The sequence below is a fragment of the Triturus cristatus genome, chromosome 12, assembly GCF_964204655.1.
Source record: "Triturus cristatus chromosome 12, aTriCri1.1, whole genome shotgun sequence".
In the NCBI taxonomy this organism is placed as follows: Eukaryota; Metazoa; Chordata; class Amphibia; order Caudata; family Salamandridae; genus Triturus; species Triturus cristatus.
In genome coordinates this window covers 281314394-281327478 of record NC_140595.1, presented here as the reverse complement: position 1 = coordinate 281327478, position 13085 = coordinate 281314394, and the positions used below count along the sequence as shown (strand labels likewise).

Below are 13085 nucleotides of genomic sequence, written 5' to 3'. Positions count from 1 at the left end.
TTGCATAATATGCCTCCCCTTTTAAAATGTGTAATTGCATTATGTTCCCAGGGCATGACAGGGCTCTCTGTGTCTCAATTTCGCCCCCTCCCACACATGGTGAATCTCTGGTAGATGCTGGTAAAGGATTTCGGACAGCCTGTGCATCCTGTGGGGGGGAGCAGGCGAAGGAGGTGAGGGGGGCTGATGTGACCAGCGGCAACTGCGGGCATTTGAATGAAGAACAAACTGCGAGGGACGGAAAGATGTGCAGCGTGGAGAGGCGGGAGCTGACAAAGAGACGTGAGGGTGAGGATTGAAAGAGGAAGAGATGGAGAGGGAAAGGGAGAAAGAGTGAGGGGGCGCGAACGGGGGAGGGCTGGATGATGTAGAGGCGAAGGGAAGAGAGATTGGAGGAGGGGGAAAGGTGAAGAGACAAGAAGGGGAGAGAAGTGTGAGATGTGAAGTTAGAGTTAAGGAGCTAGAAAGGGGAAGGTTGGAAAGAAATGGAAGGTGTGAGTTGGAGAGGGTGGGAAGGAAGATAGAGATGGAAAAGAGAGCTGGGATAGAAGAATTAGGTGTGCGAAAGGAGGCTAAAGAGGGGAGGAAAGGGAGAGGCCTTGAAGGGGGCAGAACGAGGTTGAGATGGGGAAAAGAGGAGCGGAAGAGATGGGAGAAGAAGGGAGAAAGAGTACAAGATGTCGAGAGCGGTGGGACAGGAGAACAGAGATGCGAGGAGAATGAAATAGAGAGGGGTGGTGAGAGCTGAAGTGGGGGAGGGGGGCAAAGAGAAGGAGAAGTGGGGAGATGGAATATAAACCAGAGACAAAGATAGAAGAGATGGGAAGACAAAGGAGAAGTGCGGGAAGTGAATGCGTCAGAGAGGCAGGAAGGACAAACTGAAAGCAGGAGGGAAAGGCATGAAAGGAAGAGCCGTGCACTGAAAAGAACCGAGGCAGAAAATTGGAGTGAAAAAGAGAGAAAAAACAACGAAGAAGAGAACAGAGCAAGTAAGGAGGAAAGAGCATTTGAAAGAGAATGATAAGAAGCACTGGAGTGGGAATTACAGGGATGAGAAGTGATGGAAGCAAGAACAAAACTGAAAACGAGAAAAGAGACAGGGGAGGTAGGAAATAAAGAGAAGAGAAAGGGAAGGGGCAATGAAAACAGAGTCAAGGAAGAGGAGCGACAAGGATTGAGAAAAATAACAGAACAGCAAGAAAACGAAGAGAGAGAAGGAATGAGTCAACGATTGAAATGGAAATAACAGAATTATTTTAGGTCTGTTGACACAGTACAGCTGTCTGCGATGTAGTACGTGTGCCTTATTGGATAGGCCTTTGCAAGCACCAGGGTGTCAATACTCATGCTCACAAAATTCCAAGGAAAGGGAAGACGGGCGGTGGCCATTGAACCTTGTTGCTGCATGACGAAAGGTTTCCTGTCTGTGCAGAATGCACTGTTCAACGTAACCAACAAGAAAACTACAATTATCAGGCAACATGAACTATCAATTTCTTTGGAGATGGCAACCAGTGCTGAAAAGTGGGGGAATCCCACCTGATCTCACTTCCGGCAGCTAATTTCCCGGAGAAAAATGCTGAATTTGTCCTGTTGTCTGATAATACAGCAGCGCCTGCAAGCTGTTTGTATTCGGCTGGGTGCAGCAACGTGCAGGCAGTAGGAGGGCTTTCTTATTTCAACATTCAGCTGGGAGCAAAAGTTATCTTACCTCTATTAAAATCCCCTAAAAATTGAAGGGCACACAATGGTCTCTCCAACAGGTATCTTAACCCTGTAAGATATTTTAAAATGCAACCTCTATGTAACCAATTGAGTAACCTAGAAGGGATTTACTGTCACATTTGTCATCTGTTACCAATATCTTTGCAGCAAATAAAAAAAAAAAATATTATGTTGCTACCAATGTTGCGGGCATCAGTGGCACCCAAAATTGGCAAAAGAGGGTGCCTGAGGAAGAGGTGTCCTGCCTCTCGGATCCGTAGGCAGCGATGCCCGACAGGGGTGCATACATGGGTGCTAGAACATCCCAGGGAGAAATACAGGCCACTCCCACGAGGTTAGGATTGAAGCTGTGCATCCGTAGAGCTGCAGACACTTTAAACATGCCTATTTCAAAGTGGAATACTCTGCTAAAACAGCTTCCATTGATTTCAGGCTGAAAATGAATGATTATGAGTAAAATAAAGTGCCGCAAAAATGCCGCTAAATTTCCATATTTGTGCCGCTAAATTTCCATATTTGTGCCGCTAAATTTGCTAATCCATGCCGCTATATCCTGGGGGGTCTGGTTAGGGCATTCTTTTTGGTTTCCTGGAGGCCGCTGCAGTTTTTGCCAAGGGCCGACTTGAAGGTGGAGAGGTCTGAGGGGTTCTTACTGGAGCGTCACCGTCTCTCCGGTCGCTTACACTCACATTTGAAGGCTCGAGGTGAATCAGCTGGCGTGTTTGGAGGGGTTCCTGGTGATGATCATCTCAATGGGTGTGATGGTGTCTGTCGGCCCAGCTGGAGATCCAGTCAGATGCAAAAAGAACTATTGATGGACAGAATGCAAAACAAATCAAAACATTCACCCCCAGTCAAGAGATCTGGGTTAAATCCATCATTCTTTTGATCACCATGCCACCCCAGTTTAGACCTGGCCATATGCAAAATCAGTCTGGACCCTGTGCCTCATGGGAACAGTTCAGCCCGAATTGCCAAGCCAGGTCCTCCCTGGACCGGAAACAAGCATCCTAGGACCGGTTTCGGGGTTTCACTCCTATTCAGCCGGGATAGCTTGATTCCAGTGGCATGGAGAGCACGGGACTCACGTCTGAGCATACCCGTCCCACTCGGGGTGACAAATGCAAACCGAAAAATTGATGGACGGAATGCAGAACAAATCAAAACATTCACCCCCAGTCAAGAGATCTGGGTTAAATCCATCATTCTTTTGCTCGCCATGCCATCCCAGTTTAGACCTGAACATATGCAAATCCAGTCAGACACATTTTGGACTGCTATCTCCAGGTTTCTGGTGGCGGGGGAAGGATGTCTGGTGGTGTTGAGGCAGTCAGCCCATTGGGTCTCTGTGAATTTCTTCCATATGCGGTGAGAGTGGGTCGTGAGCCTGTGATGGAGAAGTGGACGATGATGTAGTCTTTCCAGGCCAATTCGGTGGCGTGACTGAATTTGATTCTGTCGCTGGCCGACTCGATTGGGTCCAAGGTGTGCCCTGCTCGGTGTGTGGCGCTGGTGACCAGTTGCGAGAGTCCAATGCTGATCAAGCTTTCCAGGAGGTGGCGGAGTTGGTGTCTTTGGTGTCGTCGAGGTGGAAGTTGAAGTCACTGAGGAAGTTGTAGTGCATAAAGTCGATTGCCATGGGGCGATGAGCTCAGAGATGGCGTCGCAGAAGCCGGGGTGGGGGCCAGGGGTTTGTAGGCAAGGGTTCCTCCAATGGTAGTGTTCACGTTGATTCAGATTTGGAGGTTGAGGTGTTCCATGATTATTTAGATATTGTCCTCGGCAGTGGTGCATTGAAGGGTTTCCTTGTGGATGATGGTGATGCCTCCTCCACGTTTGTTGCCTCAGTCGCTGTGTATCCTCTTGTAGCAGTGGGGTGTTGCAGTCACAGGAGGTGTTGGGGTCGCGCTGGGTGCTGAGGACGGTGTGAGCCAGGTCTTGGTGATAAACATCACGTCAGGGCTGGCGGTGGTGAAGGTGTCCCATATTTCTGTGGCTTGCTTGCAGAGGGATTGGGCGTGGAGTAGCTTGCACTGGAACTGTTCAGGGAGGTTGGGGGTCGGCTGTTCAGGCGCTGCGAGGGAGTTGGTGGTGCAGGTCAACTGGCAGCAGTGGCAAGCAAAGAGTCCTTCTGTGCGTCTCCGGGAGGTGATGCAGCAGTTGATGTTGCAGTGTCTGAGGTCTAGGAGCTCGGATGTGGAGTAGCGATGGATAGCAGGAGGGTCAGGGTTCCTGGCGCTTTCCACAGTCCAGGAGCGGCTGGGCACAAGCGAACTTGCCTTTGGTGTGGCGGTTTGGAGCCGCCTCCATAAGTAGTCCGGGGAGGTGGGAGGGTCTGGCTGGGATGCAGGAGGGTAGGAAAGACAACAGATGCAGCCAAGTGAAATAAACAAGTACACTACAAATTTCACAGTGGGCAGAGATAAAATACAAGTGCAACAGTGACAGCAGGGAGTAGGAAAAACAACAAAGGTGCACCCTGGGGAAATAGACAAAGTAGATAAGCTACAATTTTACAGTGGGCAGAGATAAAACACAAATACAGCAACCACCAGGAACCGGACCTCGGGGGCTGGGGATGGGGGCTAGGGCCGAGGAGAAGTCCTCTGTCACGGCTCTATTGTAGCAGTCAGGGGGAGCAGCTCAAAAGAGCAGGGCCAAGGGAGATGGTTCTGATAGCTGGTCCCATGAAAACTAGTACACTGCTAAGACACTTTGATTGGAGGCAGAAAAAAATCAACTTTGAAGATGATCGATAATGAAGTTACCACACTGAGTTCCTGCATTTGGTTCTCCATCCTTGAATATCCCTCTGTAGAGCTAAGCTTGGTGCTGGGGGGGGCCCCTCGGTGTTTTCTTCCATGTATTACTCTTTGAGGAAAAACATCTGCACAGGATTCTTTTGTTGAGTATTGCGGGCTCACTCTTGTGACGATGGTGCTGGGGAGTGCTGAATGCCTCTCCCCCATAAGGTTGAGAGTTTCAGAGAGATACTTTGCTATTTTAAACAAAGTCACAAAAAAAGAGTTTCAGATAGATTTGTAGGCAGGGCTGGAGTTAATTAATTTTCTAGATGGGAAAGGGACTGTAACTTCTCCAAAAATTGGTCAGTGTAAAGAAATGACTTTATACAAGAGAAGAGGGGGCAGGAGGGGAGAAGTGGGTATGGGTTTTTCGTGTACATATGATACATTATGTATATGTGCATAATGTGTATATTTATTTTAGAAGAGCAGTCGCATCTCTAGTTAAGGAAGACACTTCATTCCCTTGGAAATCACATTTTTGCCCCCTTAACTTTGCCATCCTCCGAGCAAGTTGAAGCAGAATTGACGGTAAGCTACCTTCACAACAAACTTCACTGTTAAGCATGCTAAATTTAGTCCAGATTGGGCAAGTGTCAAAGTTATAACGGGGATATGTGGAATCCCCAAAACATGTCACTTTTACAAGTAACAGGAAAGTGCTGAATGAAAGCACAAGAAGTTTTGAAAGCATGTGGTGCTTGGCTGTTCCAGTGTCCTTTCTTCTGCAGGTTAATTTTCCTTAGGTTAAGTGATTAGCGTATCTCAAAGCTACTTTTTCAACTTATAGGGTGCACAAGAGCAGGTGGCCGACCATTCTCAAAGAGGGTTGGCACATGGTCAGTTGTTTACCGGTATATGTGGTTCTCTTAGGTCAGGGCCATATAAAGGTTTGGGGTGGGGGAAACCTGCAAAATAGGGTAATTTTCCACCCACTGAAAGGTACGCTTACACAAACAAATGGCTTTAAACGTTTATTGAGAAATTCATAAACTATTCCTAAATAATTATTAAAGTGAACACAAGCAGAAGTGCCACGTTAAAAGATAACACAGAATATCTTACACAAAAGGTTAATCAAAGAACAGCTTCTGGCATTGTCACAATATAAAAACATGAACAAAAGAATGGTATTTTTCTAAGAAAGGTGTCCAGACTAGTCTCAACTAAGATCGAAGAGCCCAAAACAATTCTTATTTACAGTGTGATGCAAGGCAAGTGGTTTTAGCTCCACTGCAAATTGTTTTTTTTTTTATTTTAAATAAAACATAGCTAGCGGTTACTATGGATAGGCATGTTTTCTGGATCAGTTCCTTGCAGTTTGCATCAGCGCTTTGGTATTTGAGGGCAGGAAGGGATAAAGTGGGAGGTTAAAGACTGTAAACTGTGTGGCATTCAATATATACAAAAGCTATAAAATAATTTTTAAAATCCAAAGAAATTTGAATATTATCCTTTGGAGAAAAAAGTTCATATCTTTCCAAATATATGGTATAATGGACAACTGTCTAGAAACTTCTCAACTCAAATGTGTTTTGCAACTTTCCACATACTGTACATTCCAGTGAAAAAATTCAATTTTAACCTAGAATGGAAACAGGTGCTCCAAAGAGAATAATCAATGGAATCTCTGGACCGTTCAACTCATACTTTTTATCCAGTTACATCAGTGAGCACGAAGAAAAAATGTACTTCTATTTTCCTTTCTCTGCTGTCCCATTTTATTCCTGACCCACTTTCAAGGCATAAAACCATTTCAGATGCTATTAGGTATTCATAAAAAATCTGAATAAACAAGAATTAGATGTTTGCCAGCACTACAGCATTACACCGAAGGGTGAAAGTAAGATGTACTAATCAGCTCCATCAGTTAAACAAGGTGTAATGTTGTACCAAGGAAAGATGTATGCATACATTTCTATGCTAGGACCGGAGGTGAGGTTTATGATATCTTCTTCGCTTTATTCTCCAGACTTGGTTAAAAAATATAGGTGCTCCAATAAAAATAGGGCACTGAATAGTGACCTAAGTCAATAAAGTGTGAATGTTCTACTTACAATATATGCAGTGTAGGGGCTGATATTACATCCAATTTGAACACGACTCAAGATTAGTACACAATGTGTATGTACATTATTCTCATCAATATCATTCCACTAGAAAAGTTGCTGGGATTTCAACCAATTCAATGAAAACAGGGTCATCAACAGGACCGACATGGTGCAACCTATAAGGAAAGGAGCCAACGTAAAGTGAAATTTAAAAATTACTTAATATAAGCAAGCGTGTTACTCAATATTTAAGATGTGAGCGTACCGAAAGCACAATGGCTGGGGTTGTAACTGGACAGACACCAGAAGTGGAGTAGAAAAAATAACCTATGAAGGAAACACAAAATAAGAATATCTCCAAAATGTCTTTTTTGGCATAACTGTATATAGACCAAGTTTGATGTCGCAGGGCTTTGTCCCCCTTCTACATTCCCAATTGATGTCTACTGAAATACTGACGTTTGAAAAGATGTTTATGCACGATTTAAACTCCCCAAGCAAACAAAACAAATTGCAATATCCCTAAACCCTAGAGTGTAGCCCTCTGTACAACAAGGAACAATTCAGAGATACTGACAAAGCCTGTGGATAAGGCAGTCGGATTGTGATCTAGAACATTAAAGATTATCGTAATGATATCTTGAACCAACTGAGACTTACTATCACAAGGTTAACCCTGACCCCACTAATTATATCAAATCCCGGACTAAAGACCTCACGCAAATGGGCATAGAACAAGGCTCCTGAGCAGTAATGAGTAGGCATCCTAAAAGAAAGTTTCCCAGGATCCCAATGTTTTACACCCTGCCAAAGATTCATAAATGACTTGCCAAGCAACAAGGTCGGCCCATTGAATCTGGGTATGGGTCTGCACTGGAGCCTGTGTGTCAGTAAATCGATTTCTTCCTAAAACCATAAGAACCTAAAAGAAGGGCATACTTTAGAGATAGCATGCATTTTATTCAACTGATTGAGAACACTGAATTTGATTGCACTAACGAGCTTCTAGTGACTACAGACATTCAGTCCCTATATATCAACATTCCACAGAATGGAAGCTCTTAAAGTAATTGAAAACATACTGGACAAATGGGAACAATCTGTCCAGGTACTCACTGGGCTCATACTTGCTATGACTGACATTGCCCTTAGTAAGAACTACTTCCAATTTGACAATAATTTTTATTTCCAGACCAAAAGGTGCAGCAATGGGGGCAGGCTTTGCTCCAGATCTGGTTAATCTGTTCATGGTCCACTATGAAGAAACTCATGCATTTCACACTAGCGACCCCTTTCATGATAATTTCTCCCATTGGGTTTGATATATTGATGCATTTTTACTTAGGCATAGCATTGACGACTGACTGCGAGAATTTCATGAGTGACTCAACACACTACCACCTGACATTCAGTGTATCCTCAATTCTGAGTCTAACTCATAGTTCTAGAAAAGGAATGGCAGTAAAGTGGATTAGGGAAGGGTATACACTTCCCTTTACAGGAGACCTAGCAAAAGGAATTCTCTCCTACAATAGCAAAGTCATCATTCTCGGAGCCTCAGAGATAACCTGCCCTTTGGGCAGTTTCTGAGAATCCGCTGGAACCGTACCAAAAGATAGGGCTACTTTGTAGAGCCTGACATACTTAGAATTAAGCTGATGGAAAGGGGTTACCCCAAACGATTGGTCAAACAGACTTGTGAGTGGGCCTGGTACAGTTCTTGTGAGGAGTCATTTGAACCCCAAGAAAAAAACACCGAGACAGATCATATTTAATATAAAAATGGTAAGTTATGCTGACGACACTCAGCTGGTCATTAATATAAAAATGGTAAGTTATGCTGACGACACTCAGCTGGTCGTCTCCCTGTCCCAACTGATAGACCACCCAGAAAACCTAACCAACTGTCTTACAGGGATTCATAACTGGATGAATAATTCATCATTAAAACTCAATGGGTCAAAGACGGAGGTCATGCTCCTAGGGAAACAATGGATGACCATCCCCCCAGCACTCTGGCCTGACGTATTCGGAGAAATCCCACCCCCAAAGCGTGAAATTAAAACACTCGGCGTGTGGCTCGAACCCGAGTTGTCTATGAAGACACAAGCAGCGAAAACCTCAGGCATTTGCTTCGGGCTCCTACGCACAACCCGCAAGATTCTCCCCCTACTGCCACCTAACTCTAGGAAACTACTCATCCAGGGACTGGTACTGTCCCGCCTGGACTACAGTAATATGGTCTACCTAGGAGCCCCTGAGGCCACCCTAACAAAACTTCAGCGGACACAGAACGTAGCGGCACGCCTTCTCACCAACCTCCCCTCCAGAGTGTCCGCCAAGCCGGCCCTCAAAGCTCTGCACTGGCTCCCTGTGCGCCAAAGGGTGCAATTCAAAGCGATGTGCACAACACATAAGCTGATCAACGGTACTGGCCCCGAGATTCTCAGAAAAATAATTACCCCCTACACAACAACCAGATCTCTACGATCTCAGAATGAGAACCTGGCCAGCATACCTAGATTTAAAAAGACTCGCACAGGAGGACGACAATTCTCCGTACAGGCGGCTGCTGGATGGAACGCCCTTCCACGGACCCTCAGACTTGAACCTAACTACCTGGCTTTCCGCAAGAAACTTAAAACACACCTATTCCCTAAATAGTGTTCCCTTATGAGTACCTCTCCCCCCCTTTCCCCTCAACAGGATTGCAAATTCACAGCGCGGGGATGCCCTTTGGTCACCAGGCGCTTTAGAAATCGCTATTAAATTAAATTAAATATTAACTGTGTGAATACATTTAACAATGCCAGCAATGAGGTGGAGAGGATAATTTTGAAATATTGGGATATTATAAAAAGATCAGTTTTCCACAAAGGAAAAATCCCTATCCTCCTTCAAATGCGGAACTAATTTGAGGGGTTCCCTAGTGTGGCTGAACTCCTTAATCCTTCTAAAGTGCCTCAAGTGCCTCTTATGTTGAAATGGGGCTTTCCATCACTTTTAGGTCTCCATAAATGAGGGACTTGTTTGGCCTACAAATACTGTGTCAATACCAAGGTCTTTCCACACCAGAATGTTGAATTTCAGATAAACAATTTTATGAATTGCGAGTCACAGGATGTTATTTATAAAATATGTTGTCCATTTGATATAATCTATATTGGTCATGCGACAGAAATTCAAAAGTCTGATATTACAACATAGAAGCATAATCCATTTTTCAGCTGTAGGAGCTCCAATGGTTGAGTACTTTCACTAACTGCAAGATACATCAGAAGAGCTCAGGTGGAAAGTCACCGAACAAGTGAAACTCAGCCCCAAACAGGGAACAAAATGAACCTGTTGGTTTGCAAGGAACTACAATGGATTGGTTGAGTGAACTCTATGACAAATGGACTTAACACTGAAGGACTGGAAACAAGTTGCTTTTTTCTGACTTTCTTTGATCCCTATGGGAGTGTGCAGCTCTCTCAATTGATTCTCACAATGCACTAGATGTAAATATTATATATTATGACCATCATTATTCATGCCTGCCAAGATGTTATAGTAATGTCTATTGACTGAAAGATGTGCCATCTCTTGATCCATTTTTATCCATTTGGTGGTTTTCACTGGAGATGCGATTGAGGATCCCACTGCCAGTCATATTTACTACTCATTTATTTTGACCACGATGCCTTTATACATTTGGTAATCATTCAGTTTTGATTATCTCCATTTGGGTTTGTTTTCACCAAGTTTTTTTTATCATGTTAAACTTTCTTCTAGGTCTATGGTACTTTTGTAACTGTATCATGAACAACTGGTTAATATTTACTCAACATCCACAAGCTAAATAGTCACCTTGAACTTATTCTTGGGAATAATCTCCCTGAATACCTTGAACCGGAAATTTTGAGTCCCTGTAATCAGTTTTCCCAATCTGAGAGGTGTGCATTCAGCCCCTGCACCTACTTCTAAAATGCATGCGGTGCTAGACCAGTACTTGCAAACCTTTTCCCTCGTCTATCCCTCAGCTATTTTTCTCACTCCAAATAACGGATTAATATCCACCACTCAACCTACTTTAATATTTCACTATACTAATTCACCACTAATACTTTATGGGTTCCAGAGTAGCGAGCTACTCACCGAAAAAGCGCTTTTGATGCCTCGTATGGGGTAGTAAGATCTATGTAAATGCAATTACAATACAATACTTAAATTGACGACATTGGGCCACGGGGCTCTGCAAGTCCTTTTGAATGCAACTGGGGGGTAGAATGAAGGAAGCCATGTTTGGTCTTCTTTATGTAGAACAGCTTTTCAGGCAGTAATATGCACCTGTTATTTTACCCCACAGATAGTTACAGGGTCTTTCTTCACCGCTCCTTTGATGAAATGTTTTGTAATTGATTAATCTAGGAGTACTCGCATATTATTGTCTTGTTACCACCACTTATTGTTACCACCACATTCATATAGCAGTGGCTCTACTCAAGCGAGGCGCTTTTCAAAAGATTTTTGCAATGAATTACTCTTAACTTCTGGTAATAGTCTTATACAGAAATTCTTCCATAGAATATTTTGTTATATTACACTTCTGGTATCTTCCCAGTTCCCAACCCGGCCATTGTGCTTTTGGTATGTTTGTGTATTAAATTTTGGGAGACACTTGCTAATTTTTAAAGGAAATTATTTCAATTCGCTTTGGCTAATTCCCTTGAAGGTTGCCACCACGTTTGTCCAGATAATGACCAAGTATTAATTGAATTGGGGATGAAAAGCTGCCAACACTACTAGTGGACTGATATTGATAAGAATAATGTACACATTTTACTCTAATCTTGAGTCTTGATGCTAAAGTTGTATCTAATATTTACCCAGAGTACATATATTTGTAAATAGAACCTGTGCACTTTATTCACAGATGTCACTATTCATTGTGCCGTTGAAGCACCTGCATTCTGAACCACGTCCTACTCAACAATCAATAACCGGTAAAAGAGCCCAAGAGTCTCCAGCCGCATATCCATCCAGAGCCAAAATCTAAGAAATCATCTGACATGGTGGATACTGACTTTATCACCTGCACTCAAAGGAATGGTTCCCTGGGAAGAAAGTGGCAGTTTGCTCGAAAAACCCCTAGACAAGGGGCCCGTGGTAGACTGAGCGGCTTCATCCCACTCTGGGTGGTAAGGTTGACCAAAAGTCCAAAAATAGACAGCCGGATCATTTAGCATTTATAAGCATGTGGGTCAGAAAACCATAAAAAGCCTGTTCACCAACAAACTACAGCTAATAATCATGGTGCCTACAATTCTGACTGGCAGCCATAAATAATTTTGTGAACTTCTAAACACGTTCCATTAGTGTAATCCGCTCTGTGATGCATTCCCGATGCATCATATATTAGAATATAATCAGAGTATATAACTTCAGAAATAAAAACACAATAACTCAATGAATTACTACAGACCTCTAAATGTCTTCCTTGAAGGCCTTCATCTGCCTGCTTGTCTGACAACAGAGGTGCAAGCAAGTTTTTGGTGATGCTGGAAGGCTTCATTGCAATTGGAGAGTCAAGGGAAATTACTTAAAGCTTGAAGCCACAGCCAGGTAGGATAGGTGTTGTTGGACAGCATGGTACACGAGTCACATCTGCTGCAGTCACCTACGTTTAAAAAAAAACAACAAAAAAAAAAAACCACACATTTTTTTAAGCAGTAGTCAATACATCTTTAATTCACAATAAAACAAGTAATGCAATGAGGCTGCATAATCAACTTAAACTTTGGGACCAATAACCAGGAAGCAGCAAAGTAAATAAATTAAACAACTAAAACCTGCTGGCTTGCCCAAGAGTACTGAACCAGTATGAAAAAGTAAAACAATATTTAGAATATGTTTATTTAGATAAGTGTGCCTTGGTAGAGAGTAGACCAATGTTATCTACTTAGCATAAACTTGCAAAGAGGCTATACATAGTAATGTTCGCATATATCAAGGGGAGAGTTTACAACTGGCAAACTAGGAGCAGAATGAAGGACTAAAGCAAATTGTCAAAGAAAAGTAGCCATGATCACTTACATAACAAGCATTGGCATAGCCAATAGGTCTCGCCTTTGGGACCTTATAAGTGTTTAGTTGTTTAGTTATCCAGCACAATATCCTTGGTGCAACAACATCAAGTGTTGCATGGCTAAACACTTATAAGGTCCCAAAAAACGAGACGTATTGGCTATGCCAATGCTTTTTTTTTTTAACATCCCACTAACCTCGGTTCTTCTAAGTCGCCCAGCCACTTCCCTGCATTCTGGCACATGCAGCTGTGTGTTTCGTGACATACTTAGGTTTTACCTGCCTACTGGTTAGATATTTCCTTTGGCAGCTCGTTCATTAAAGTTTGTTCACTGTTTTCACCACATAAACTCCTTGAGTATGCATGCATGGTTCTTTTGTATTATATATTACTGAAAAACAGCTTCAATTTGGATTGGTTTAGGTGCTGAAACTACTA

At 43.2% G+C, this 13085-nt stretch overlaps 1 protein-coding gene across 2 annotated transcripts in view; it reads right to left on the bottom strand.

The window, feature by feature from the left end:
- The window catches only part of ISG20L2 (interferon stimulated exonuclease gene 20 like 2), a 41123-nt gene that overhangs the window by 20321 nt on the left and 7717 nt on the right, over positions 1 to 13085 (bottom strand). Inside the window, exons 3-5 of one of the 2 annotated variants that reach the window (XM_085639053.1) lie at positions 12045 to 12239; positions 6846 to 6907; positions 6587 to 6756 (exon numbers count right to left, since the gene is read on the bottom strand). The gene's annotated coding sequence lies outside the window, so the exon portion shown is untranslated. The remainder of the gene's footprint in view (positions 1 to 6586; positions 6757 to 6845; positions 6908 to 12044; positions 12240 to 13085) is intronic. The other variant, XM_085639052.1, reaches the window with a different exon arrangement.